This window comes from Sminthopsis crassicaudata, chromosome 3, assembly GCF_048593235.1.
Source record: "Sminthopsis crassicaudata isolate SCR6 chromosome 3, ASM4859323v1, whole genome shotgun sequence".
NCBI lineage: Eukaryota > Metazoa > Chordata > Mammalia > Dasyuromorphia > Dasyuridae > Sminthopsis > Sminthopsis crassicaudata.
In genome coordinates, this window is record NC_133619.1 from 81,418,009 (window position 1) to 81,432,215 (window position 14,207).

Below are 14,207 nucleotides of genomic sequence, written 5' to 3' on the forward strand. Positions count from 1 at the left end.
CTCAACCTCTTAGTTGGGTGGCAGTCTAGGTGGAAGATTGTTGTTCATCTGTTTCAGTAGTGTCCTGTTTTTTTCTTGACTGACCTTCTATAGCACATTACTGTAGCTATTCCAAATCTTCACTCTTCAAGTTATTCATTTATACTCTCCAGTATGCTCAGCAGAGCACTTTGCTTCACATTTACCAAGAAAATGGAAGCCACCTGTTGGGAACCCCATCTCTCCCCCACTGTATTGTCTCCTGCCCCACAGTGGTATCCCTCATTCTCCCTTTGCTCACTCTGAAGACCTCCTTGCTAAGACCAACCTCTCTACTTCTGATCTGAATCCTATCTCCCTCCACCTCTTCCAGGAACTTGCTCATCTCTTGATTTTTCTAAGTCCAATCTTATCGGTTGGGTAGCTCTATCCTAAGAATTTTGCCCACCTTGATCCTAGTTTACATATCTGTAATGCTTAATGGTTACAAAGCGCATGACATGTCTTACCTGACAGACTTGATACCAACCTGTGGGGGAGGTACAAATGCAAGTTTGATTATTTCTGTTTTTACAAATGATGAAAATGTTTAATTGGATCTAATTTAAGTTATAGAGCTAACAAATATATAATCTTAGATGCAATCTTAGGTCTGTCTGCAAACGGAGTTCATTTTCCTTTATATTCCATTGTGACTTTTCAAAGGTGGAAATCTTGAGAATGTTTGGATGATATTGACTGGAATCTCTATATTTAATTCTAAATTAGCTTTTAGGAACCTCCTGGATTGATAAGGAACAAGAACCAAACTAGATGAATCTGAATCATTTTTGAAGCATGGAATTCTTTTCAGAGAAAGAGATAAGATCAAGTTTAAGACAAACCAGAAGAGGTACTCACCTGTTAAACTTGGAAATCATTATTCTTTTCCATCTGTTTCTTCATCTGGAAAATGTTTAATAGACTAGATGATCTTCAAAGTCTCTTCTAGCTCTAAATCTTATGAAACTGGGGTCCTATAATCATATTTCAATTTTTGTAACCTATAATTTTTTTTGTAAATTTAATTTTTATACTATGTCAGTATTAGGTGTTTTTGTTTTTGTTTTTAATATAAAAACTTACAAATAAAATCAGAAGACCAAAATTTGGTAATAAAGATCATAAAGATTTTTAATTTTATATAATATGTTGATATATAATTTATTAATGATATTAATATATTTAGACCCTTACTGTGGCACAGGCTAACCATGATACTATGTTGGACTATATGTTTCTGGATTTTAGATTACTCATCTGCAAAATGAGAGTTGGAATGGATATATTTATAAGGTTCTTTGATTTTGGATCTATGAACTTTATTTATATCTTCCATCTGTTTGCATCATACTGCACTTTTTGAAATTTTTGTCCATGTTCTTCTACAGACCTTCCACAGAGGATCCATTTGATATGCTGAAGGCCTTCCTCTAGTTCAGGGGTTATCCTTTTTTTATTGTCATCAAAACCTTTGGAAGTCTGGTGGAACCTATGGGCCCATTCTCAGAATAATGCTTTTAAATAAATAAAATATGTAAGATTACAAATGAAGCCAGTTATATTGGCTATGTATTAGTTATCAAAAACAAAAACAAAACAAAACAAAACAACCCAAACCCCACAATTCAAGGTTAAGAACCACTGTTCTGGAACCTTCTGTATTTTGAATATGTAAGTGGAAGTACTTTAGATAAAAGCTCTGGGTTTGGCATCCAAAAGATTTAAGTTCAAATACAGCTATATTTATTACCTGTGTAACCCTCAGCCAGGCCATTTAACTTCTGTTTTTCCCTTTCCCCTCCCAGGATTGTTTTGAGGGTCAAATGAGTTAATAATTATTAAGTCCATTTCACAGTGCTTAGCACATAGTAAGTGCTATATAAATATTAGTTATTATTACTATTGACTGGGGAGAAAACAACTCAGTAGGCATTATTATGTTATAGGATGTTGTATTAATTGATATTTCTTTTTTGAAGTATTTTATCTTTTTCCGATTATATGTAAACATAATTTTAACATTCATTTTTATAGAATTTTGAATTTCAAAATTTTCTCCCTTCTTCCCTCCCTTCCTTCCTTCTTCCTAAGATGGTAAGCAATTTGATACAGATTACATATGTGCAATCATGTAAAACATAAATATTTGAGATTTGTAGAGATGATTGATTTAGCAAGAAAAAATTAACCCAGCCTTGATAAACTCTACTTAGGAAGATGATGAAATGTATGATACATTTTAGGAAGATTGCCATCAAACACAATGAAAGTAAATAAAAATAGTAACATTTAGAGCATTAGACTTCAATAATGTAGAAAAAAATTCACCTATATGAAATTCTTCAGTCTCAAAAGGTCAAAAGGTACCCTTCTTACTTCACCAAAAAAAAAAAAAAAGAAAAAAAAGAAAAAAAATAGGCATTTTTATACTTTTTCTTTTTTTCCTCTTTTTTTCTTTCACACTCCCAGATCACTCAGGAGTTCCTCCTACCAGTAAATCAATAGCCCCTTTCCCTTTTCTATCACCAACATCCAGCAAGTTTATCATAAATGTCTATAGACTGTCACTGTGTGCATGTGCTAGGTGCTTTTTACGCTATAGTTTCTAAGGGGAATATTCCAATACAGGCCAAATTCTTTGGAATGACTGTATCTTGGACCTGCCCCCTCTCAGTCACAGCCTACTATGATGGACGGCCAGGATCCTGGGGTCCATATCCACTCGGAATAAATCTATATTTAAAAAATCAAGGCAATTATAAACACATCTGCTGCTGATGGCCAAGTTAATGCATGTACTACCATTCTCTTCTATCAGGCTAAATAAGCATCACTGCAGATTGTGCCAAGACCTGTGCCAGAGTCCAAGGTTGTCTGAAAACAGAAGCATTAAAAAGACAGATCACATTAGGACCCCACATCTCATTTTTCAGTTTTTCTGTCTCTTCAGTCTTAACCAACACTTCGGGACTCTCCTTGGATTTTTTCTAAAGACACTGAAGTGGTTTTCCATTTCCTTTTGCAGCTTATTTAAAAATAATGGAAACTGAGGCAAACAGGGTCTTGCCCGGGGTCACAAGTTGGTAAGAGAGGGACACCCAGATTTAAATTCCGGTTTTCCTAGCTCCAGGCTCTAGGTTCTATTCACTGAACTACCTAGCCGCCCCCTCAGTTTTTGCTCTCTTTTATTTGTGTGCTGCTTCTCAAGTGCTATTCATGCACTATCTCTCACTGGCTACCCATTTTGCTATCTTATCATTGGCGACTAGGTGGCGCAGGAGATAGAGAGCTGGACCTGGGATCAGCTCAGATATGGCCTTAGACATTTTCTGGCTGTGTGACCCTGGACAGATGAGTTAACTGTCTCCTGCTTCAGTTTCTTCATCTATAAAATGGGGGTAACAATAGCTATTATGAGAATAAATTGAAATATTCCTACTATATACAGCACTCTATAAATGCTAGTTATTATTATTATTTTTATTAGCGATTATTGTTTGCTCTTTAAGTTTGTTCCCAGATGAACTTTGTTGGTGGTGGTTATAGCAACTCATGAAATATTTAAAGAGTTTTGGCTTTAATTAGTGAAGAGAATACCCATATTGCTGAAATAATGAGTCCTTGAAGTAGATACTTAAATAAGTATTGTTGAAGCCTTACCACTCTCTTATTAACATTATAAAGCAGATGATTTTGACAATCACATAGGTAAAATGGGTTGTTACTTGGTAATGAGTCATGGAACACTAGTCTCTAAAGAATTAAAAACAAGTTGTATTCACAGGACAATGGAGAGGTAAGAGTGGATAAGATCAGTTGCAGTACACAACAAAGAAAGAACTGGGAAGGACCCAAGTAAATGATTGTATGTCATTAAAACAAGAAAAAGAAAGAAAGGAAGGAAAGAGAGAGAGAGAGAGAGAGAGAGAGAGAGAGAGAGAGAGAGAGAGAGAGAGAGAGAGAGAGAGAGAGAGAGAGAGAGAGAGAGAGAGAGAGAGAAAGAAAGGAAGAAAGAGAGAGGGAGGGAAGGAGAGAAAGAAAGAAAAAGAAAGGAAAGAAGGAAGAAAAAAGAAGGAAAAAAAGAGGGCTGATTGATTAATGAAATCAAAACAAAATGAGAACAAAATATATTTTCTGTAAACAGATGCCCTAAGTCTTTGTGATTTTGTGTGTGTGTGTGTGAGTGTGTGATTTTTTGCCAAGAAGAAAATGGGGAAGGACTCCCAGAATACTGGGGGGACCTTTCCTAGTGAACTTATGGGAAAATATGAACAAGAGTTCACCTGGGATGAATTATCATTTGCTTCATTGGTGGGAATGTCTATACTGATTGGATCATAGATGCATTTAAGCATAGGAAACTTAAAAGGCAAATTATAATAATGCAAATTTATACCAGCCTATTGCCAATATTCTATGGGAAGGCAATAAATTAGTAGATCTTTAATAACATAAACAATATGTAAGCCAATAGTAATAAAGCAAAATTTATGGGTTTGTATTCAAGTGGTAAGGGAGGAAGGCTGACAAATATTAGGGAAGTAAGGTTGAAAATAAAGGTTATGAGGATTATCCTAACATTTCTCATTTTTCTTTGTATGTCATTCTTTGTAAGGGTCACTGTTAAATAAAGATAATCAATTTTTTGCCTACAAGAGGCAGTTCATGTACTATTTGACTTGTGAGTGTGCCAGCCAGCACTGATGCTGTCTGTATAATGTATTTGCAAACAGCAGCATAAAAAGGAAGCAGAGCATATTATAATCAATCATTTCATAAGCCATTCAAAGCAAGTTTAATCGCTTTTGTAAAGTACTCCCACAAAACACCAGCCACTTTCTAATACTTGGGAAAATCTTCACTTAGGTGACTTCTCCTACCCTGCTAGACTATCTGACCTGAAAACCTGGTCCTAGATATTGTGAGTCATTGTAGTTTAAGAACATTTCTCAGGGCTAAACTTCTGCCATTGACACGTCCTTGGGTAGGGTTGGGACATGTGGTGGAGATGTTGCTTTAGAGAGTCACCATCCACTTAGGAGACCCTGCCTTTCAGTCAACACCAACAACAAAAAAGAACTTTTCCTTCCACATGTAATAATAGGAAAAGCTAGCATTTACTTAGCACCTTAACATTTGCAAAGTGCTTTCTGTATTATCCTGCTTGATCCTCACACGAGCCCTATGAGTTAGGTTATTAGTTATTAGTTATTAGTACTCTCCTTTTACAGATGAGAATATGGAGGCAGGTTAAGGGGATTGATGAGGATGGAGAGCCGAAAAGTGGCTCAAAGCTTTGTGACTTGGCCATGTTTGGAGCCAGAGAACAGAGACATCTAGTGTCAGAATCATGGACAGCAACCTAGTCATTAGAACATGCGGGAAGTTAAACAATAGTATGTTTAGGGTTTGCTGAATGGATCGACAAAATAAAAAAAATTAACCTCAAGTAGCTATTTGAATCTTTCAAAACTACCTCTAGACCCAGATGAACTAATAATCATAATAGTCATTCAATGACACAATTGAATTTCATCTATTTTTGATGAAAAGACCTGAGCTGAACAAAAATGTGATCTCCAAACGCAGAAAATTAATGAGTTCTATACATGTTGACTTTAAGATACTTCTGGTTTTATAAAAACTAGTGATTTAAGCAGATCTGATACAAAATTAAAAAAAAAACCTCCTAGCCCAGTTATTTATATTTTTGTGTACCTCATAATTATTTCTGTAGCACCATTAGCATAAAATTCTTCTATGTAACACTTTTACAAGAGTAAATTAAACTTCTTTGCCTTATATCAATGGATTAATCTGCAAGAATTTTAAAGTTAGGCACTATAATTAGCCATTATTATAGATACAAAAAATGATATAATTCCTAGGCACAAGAAACTTACATTATAATGGGAGAAACAAGAATCTGTCTATCTATCCATTTATCCATCCATTCATTTATATCTATCTATCTATCTATCTGTCTGTCTATATCTATTTATAGTAAGTACGGAGTAAATATAAATAGGATGAATACAAATAAGTGCAAAGTTGTTTAATACAGGGCCTTTTAGGGAAGAGGGTACTGACAATTGGGAGGGAGAAGGTGGAGGTGAGGAGAGACTCCATTGCCCACACTGGGATGACCCTGTGTAAAGGCTGGAAGATCAAGATCATCAATGAGACTGTCCCGAAGAAAGCAGAAGGAGAAGTAATGTCTAGCGAGGCTGGAAGGAAAGGCTGGAGTTTGATTGTGAAGGCTTTTAAAGTTTCAATAGCTTAAAATTGCACTAAGATTTTATTTGATTCTAAAGGTAATAAGAACTATTTGAACTGATTGTTATTGAATAAGTAAAGGAGCAATATAGTTTAATCTATGCTAGCAATATAGTTTAATCTATGCTAGCAATATAGTTTAATCTATGCTGGCAATATAGTTTAATCTATGCTTAAGGAAAATTTTTTCAGCACTAGTGTTTGGGGTGGATTGGAGCTGATAGAGATTTGAGGCAGGAAGACAAATTAGGAGGCCACTGAAATAATGTAAGTGAACAGGGATGCAGGTCTATGTTAAAGTGGTACCTGTATGAGCAGAGAGATAGGGGTGGATGCAGGGGATGTGTCTCTCTGATAGAGAATGGAGGTAGGAAACTGAAAGATTTGGTCATTGATTAAATGTGTGGGCTGAAGGAGAGTTAAGAATAAAAATAATGCTGAGGTTAAAAACCTGGAAGGCTGGAAATAGGATGGATGTCTTTAACATAAATAGGGAATTTTGGAAAAGAGAAGGGATTTAGCAGAAAATTAATGAGTTCTCACTTCCTGAAAGAGACCAAAATGAAAACTCCAAGGAATATCGTGGCTAAACTTCAGAACTATTGGACCAAGGAAAAGATATTGCAAACAGCCAGAAAGAAACAATCAGGATTACCCAGGATTTAGCAGCTTCTATCTTAAAGGATCGAATGGCCTGGAATCTGATATTCTGAAAGGCAAAGGAACTTGGATTACAGACAAGAATAAACTATCCAGCTAAAATGAGCATTATCTTTCAGGGAAGAAGATGGACATTCAATGATACAGGTGAAATTTAATCTATTTCTGATGAAAAAACCAGAGCTGAACAAACTTTGATCACCAAACACAGAAAATTAATGAGTTCTGTACATGTTGACTTTAAGATGCTTCTGGTACAATCCAATAAAAATTAAATTAAATTGAAAGTTTCAATTAGCAAGCATTTTTTTTCTTACCTTTCCCCCATAGAAAAGGGAAAAAAAAAAATTCTTGTAACAAATATAGTCAAATGAAACAACTTCCTACAGTGTGGTTATGTTCAGTTTGAAATGTTCAATGGGCAACTGGGGACACACAGTAAACTAAAGCTTATGGGACAGATTGGGGCTGGATCTGTGATTCATCTACATGAACATGATAATGAAATCTATGGGAACTGATGATGCTACCAAGAATGTGTCACAAAAACCCAGGAAAGAGAAATTTACAAGAGTAATGGGCATTGAATCTTCAGGTGAAGCAGACAGGTAAAAAAGGATGAAGACTGAGAAAAGATCAGATTCAGTAATTAAAATCTTATAGGTGACTTTGAACAAAAGAACTGTTTCAGCTGAATGATCAGGTGAGTAATTCAATTGCAAAGGGTTCAGCAGTAAGAGAAAAGGAAAGCAAACAGTTAACTTTTCCCCAGGATTTTGGTTGAGAAAGGGAAGAAAGAAATTGGACAGTAGTGGGGAAATGAGAGTCTAATGAAGGATTTATTTTTTTATTTTATTTTTTTAAGGATGAGGAGAACTTGTGTGTTTGAAGGCAGGATCGTTGAAGTCGCAATGGATCATAGAGATCATTTAGTCCATCCTTCTCATTTTGCAGATAGTCTCCTAATGTAAAAGACTCCCCAAACGTCACACACTTAGTAAATGGCAGAACTAGAATAGCAGAGGCTGACTTGGTCGACAGCTCATTCCCCTGATTCAGCTCTGAGATGCCCTTTCTGGTTCCGGTGGACCATGTGGGAGCTTTGGGGCCTGTTTTCAGCCATGGGGTTTGCTTCTGGCAAACCTTGGTCCTCACTTGTCCTGGGTCAGTGGCAGATGGGTAAGGATTTGCATCAATTAAGAGAAAAGACAGCTTCTGGCTTGGGGTCTCTTGCTCAGACATTCTAAAGCTGCTACTAAAGTCATACATAAGGATCCCCAAGGCCATATAATTGACTTAGAAAACCCCATGTTAATGTTATCTTAACTTTCTTGCATTTTGATTTATTTTGTTAACTACTGCCTAACTATAGAATGCTGTATGTAGCCCGTGTATTTGACACCTTTGCTCTACGTGATATTATGTAACAGGGAAAGGAATGGAAAAGGTCTGACCCCCTCCAGCATTTTGCCCACTTCATCCAGGGGGCAGCTAATTTGGGTGGCCTTAGACTAGGCCCCTGGGCTCTGGCTTCCTTTTCTCCTTCTAAACTTGTTATTTTCTGTTTTTAGATGAATGATCATCTCTTCTGAAACAGATGTATCCAAGGTTCAAGGTCTTGACAATTCAAACAATTCAGTCAGCTTGGTCTTGGGGAGGATGGAAAAAAGGACTGGCAATCATATACCTGAAGTTGTTTGGACAATGCACAGCTGAGGTGAAATGTAAAATGCCTAAATAGCAGTTCTACAAACTGCTTTATATTCTGATGAAGCTTAAGTCTCACCTTCCCAGCATAATGTTATGATAGTTATACTGAGAGAGCAAAATTTATTTTAAGTTGTTCTATTATTGTGTGCTATGAGTCTTTTATGTTTAGCATTTCTTTTCTGTATAAGAATAAAGTAATCACTTGTTCTATATTTGATTCATATTATCCAGTAAATTGCTATTTACTCCCTCCGTTTTAGAGAAATCTTTTTTTTTTCTTTCTTTTTTTTTTCTGAGGCTGGGGTTAAGTGACTTGCCCAGGGTCACACAGCCAGGAAGTGCAAAGTGTCTGAGACCAGATTTGAACTCCGGTCCTCCTGAATTCAAGGCTGGTGCTCTATCCACTGAGCCACCTAGCTGCCCCCAGAAATCTTTGATGTGAGCCATAACTCAGCTATCAGTAAATTTGTCCCAAAGGCACTAGGACGAAATTTAATAAGTTGGAGTGTAAGAAAAAGACACCTAATTCCTTTTGTAGAGACCAGCTTGAGCTGGGTCCAGGCCATGTACTAAGGTCCAGAGTGCAGAGGTCCTGCAGGGTAAAGAGGGCCCATCAATAGTTCTTGTCAGACCAACCTTCAGGCCATTTGTCTCCAAATCCAACACACCTCCCACTGCCAGCCCCTAAAGCTCCATCTTGCTTGCCACATAACATGAACACCTATCTCAGCCAAGTCAGTCCTTCACACGACTCCAGCTTTCCTGGGCCATCCCTCTCCCTCCAGTGGCCATTGTCTCCATCTTGACCCTCACTACTCCTATCCACATCTCTTTACTATTCCCTGACTTCCCCTGGCTCCACCTCCCTTCCATCTCCACTAATTATTATTTTGCACTTTTTTTACTCTCTGAGGCTAAATTCCTTGAAAAGGCCATCTCAGGGGCAGCTAGGTGGCACAATGGATAGAGCGCTGGCCCTGAGATCAGGAGGACCTTCGTTCAAATATGACCTCAGGACTTAACACTTCCTGGCTGCATGACCCTGGGCATGTCACTTTACCCCAATTACCTCAATTAAAAAAAAAAAAAGCCATCTAGATTTCCTCTTTCTTCTTCACACTTGTCTGACTCCCTACATTATCTTTTCACCAAAATTGCTCTTTTCAAATTTACCAGTGGCTACACACTTCTCAGATTGGCTAAGATGACAGGAAAAGATAATGACGAATGTTGGAGGGGATGTGGGAAAACTGGGACACTGATGTATTGTGGTGGAGTAATGAACGGATCTAACCATTCTGGAGAGCAATTTGGAACTATGCTCAAAAAGTTATCAAACTGCATACCCTTTGACCCAGCAGTGTTATATGGGGCTTATATCCCAAAAAGATCTTAAAGGGAGGAAAAGGACCCACATGTGCAAGAATGTTTGTGGCAGCCCTTTTTGTAGTGGAAAGAAACTGGAAACTGAATGGATGCCCATCAGTTAGAGAATGGCTGAATAAGTTATGGTATATGAATATTATGGAATATTATTGTTCTGTAAGAAATGACCAGCAGGATGATTTCAGAGAGGCCTGGAGAGACTTACATGAACTGATACTAGGTGAAATGAGCAGAACCAGGAGATCCTTATACACGGCAACAACAAGACTATGTGATGATCAGTTCTGATAGATGTGGCTCTCTTTAACAATGGACGATTCAGACCAGTTTCAATAGACTTGAGATAGAAAATGCCATCCACATACAGAGAGAGGACTGTGGAAACTGAATGTGGATTGAAGCATAGTATTTTTACCTTTTTGGTTGTTTCTTTTTTGTAGATTTTTTTTTCCTTTTGGTCTGATTTTTCTTGTATTACATAACAAATAAGGAAATTCATATACCATAACTTACTCAGCTATTCTCCAACTGATGGGCAAACAAATAAGGATAGCACATATTTAACCTGTATCAGATTGCTTAATGTCTTGGGGAGGAGAGGAGAAAAATTTGGAATGCAATTTTTTGTTTTTTTTTTTTTCAAAAATGAATGTTGAACACTATCTTTACACGTACAAGATTAATTCCCAGAAAGTTAATGTATTTTACTATCTTGAGTGAAATTTCTCTTTCAAACTTTTACTTTGTGTTCTGTTGGTTATGTATCAGCTGAATTTTGTGAATTTCTTTTTTATCCTATTTTACTGAAGGTATTATCAGCCAATGTTTATGTTGAATTATTGTTGGATTCTCTAGATAGTCTAGCAATAGCATCTGAAAAAAAAAAAAAAAAAGGAAAAAAAGAAGAAAAAAAGTTAACAATGATCTCTTAGTTGCCAAATCCAATGGTCTATTCTCAAGAATGGCCCTCAACCTCTCTGCACCTTGATACTATTGATCATCCAGTCTTCTTTAATACTAAGTTTATGCCATTTCACATTTCTGTTCCTTAATTTTCTCATCTATCAAAATGTGGGAGATTAGCTTAATAAGAAGATTCTTAACTGGGTAGAAAAAGCACTGGATTTGGAGTCACATCACCTTGGTCTCAATTCTGGCTCTGCTAGTTCCGATTGACGGTAGGTAAGCAACAAGCCTCTGAGCAATGGGAGTGTGTGACCTCAGAGGTCGGGCCTTTCATTGTAAAGCATTTGTGCTTCCACACTTTATACAAGGCCCAGATAAAGCAGAGAACAGAATGAACATTTGACAAATAGTATTTCAAATTCAATTTGAAAAGTAGACTAAATTCATTGTATTTAATAGGTTTCAAAATAGAAAGTTTTATCCTATAATGAAAAGACAGTTCAATCTCTGGGATGTTATATGTGTATTTATATATGCATGTGCATATGTACACGTATGTATGTTTGAACATGCAAGGTGTATAGATTATACATTCATATATGTGTATATATATATATATATTTGTGTATATGCATACATATAATATGCGTATGTATACACACACACATAGATTAAAGGTGGGTCTTTCCCTTGTGCAAGATTAGACACATTTTACATGTACTACCAAAGGAAGTGGCAATTAAAAAGGCACTGTGGGACAGTTAAGTTAAATTTCCCAGGTGAGAGGATCTCATCCAAAATAATTAAAAAATAGAAATTATTATTTATCACCACCTTTAATAACTACTTAAATGTTATGCACTGGACCTGTGCAGAGACCTGGAAATGGAAGTTGTAAAACTGAATATTGCACTAATCTGTAGGACAAAGTTGTGTCATCAGAAAAAAGTTTTTCCTAGTCTCCTACCTGTAATGGGTATCTTATTATTTGGGCCACTGTGACATGGCCTCTGACAGCAGTCCCACTTATTTCCTGCCAAAAATTTCTATGGCATGTGTTCAGGATTTGCCAGGAAGCCAAATGGTTAAGGTGGTTAAACAGGTTAAAGTCATGGGCTTAATTTTAGCTTTCAGTATCTTCTACTGCTCCAGATTTCATGTTGGGAAAGGTCTGTTTACCTTTCCCCTCCTCCATTCTTAATCAAAAGGCCCTTTACTCGGAGCTATCCCCTCCTTGAGTCTATGATAGCTAGCTAATGATAAACTCTTAAAACCAAAGGAGATATCCAGAAAATTTTGTGAACCTAAAAAACCTGTAACCGTCAGTTATTATAATATCTAGATTCATCAGAGTTACTGTTACTAGGCAGCAACTTCCTGAATTCAAATCTGGCTTTAGACTAGTGTCTGACCTTAAGTAATCCACTTAACTGTTTGCCTCAGTCTCCTCACCTGTAAAATGAGCTGGAGAAATCCAATTATCTCTGCCAAGAAAATTCCCAAGATTCTTAACATGGTATATCTCAATTCTATTAATTTTTTTTTAATTATGGAAAATTTAAAGAATGGTCTGAGTCTCAGGCACTATTGCAAGCCAGTGGGGAGAATTTTGCACAGTTTCTGCTCCTAGTCTTCTCCATACCTAAGTTCCCTCCTGCTGACCAAATCAAGTCCCCAGTCTGTTGAGGCAAAGCTCCTCAGAGGCTCCTCCACACCACAGCTGCCATTTTTCCAGGGGTGGCTCCTGCTTTCCTGCCTCTCTTGGCCGTTGCTGGGCCTTTGGTTTGAAATGTCTTTCCCCCTTTAATGCCGATTCCTATTTTAAGGCCCAACCTTCATGCTCCCTTCTCCAAAAAGCCTTCCTAAAGTCCTCTTCCCCATAACTCACACCCATATTTTGTGAACACACAAAATGAATTCTCAGATTTGTGTGCTGCTTCTACCCCTAATCACATTCTAATGGGGCTGTCTTAAATGACCTAGGTATCTTGCATCAAACATGTGCCCATAAGTGATTCTTGGAGAAGGGGCTCAGGCAGCCTTTATCCTGCAGGTTGCCACTTACTCACTGGCACTGTCTAGGAATAGTACAGCTCTCTTTGTAAAAACTGTGACTGAGGCCAGGGACAGCAGACTAGCTGTTGGGACTAGCCTATAGTAAATGTTACTTAAAACTGGCTCTAGGTGATGAGTTTTTTGACCCTTAAAACTCTCAAAGACATTTTGTACAATTATAGAGAAATTAATCTGCTCTGCTAGAGAGAATACTCATGCCAAATAAAAACACAGGTCACTGAACAATTGGAGAAGTCAAGAGAACTGAATGACTTAAATTTCTTGAGTATACAAAAAATAATTTTTAAGCAATCAAAACTTCTGATTCGCCAAGCCAAAAAAACCACCATTGTCATTAATATGATCTTTAATAAATGGAGTAATGCACCATTTTACAGCAAGCCTTTTTTAAACCTAAAGAATTGTCTTAAAATTTTTTTTATCCAATGCCTCTGTATCAATACAATCTTTTTTTTATTTAGGTTTATATATATCAAAGCGTTTACTTACAAGTATTCATAGAAAACTCTGTAGTGGCTTAATGTCAGCTTTCATAGTGGCATCCATAATTGATAAAAAAAGAAAAGTAATTTGCTTTATTTCATATTTCATACTCACACTGTTCCATCAAACACAACTTATACAGCATAGCAAGTTATCAGACAGCTTATACAAAAGCAAAGTAACTAAAAGTAATTATTTATAAATTCATACATGATATTCCATCCGTAATTTTAGAGGAATGGACATCAATTTAAGAGGAAACACACCAACAAAAAAATACCCGTTAACAAGAGGGTTCTGAGGAGACTGATTTTTTTTTATACTTTCTTTTCCAGAAAAACATTTAGACATGAATGTTCTCTAGTTTATTTCTCCTGTCCTTTCCTAATAACCATGGCAGCTATATATCTCCATGTTTCAGCTTCTACAAACACCAAACCCTAGAAATTAGTGTATTTTACAGTAAACCATATATAGTCATGTGGAAAAAGTCACCAACTGAAAACTAAGGATGATTCCGGCTTATACAAACATCTATGCAGCACATTATCTAAGGAAAATGAAAAGACAAAATCATACAAAACTGTTTAAATAAATAAATGTGTGATTAAAAAAGAAGCCACATAAGCTATGTCATTCAAAGTTAAAACATAGGCTGAATTAACTTTGAAATGTATCTTTTTTAAGGT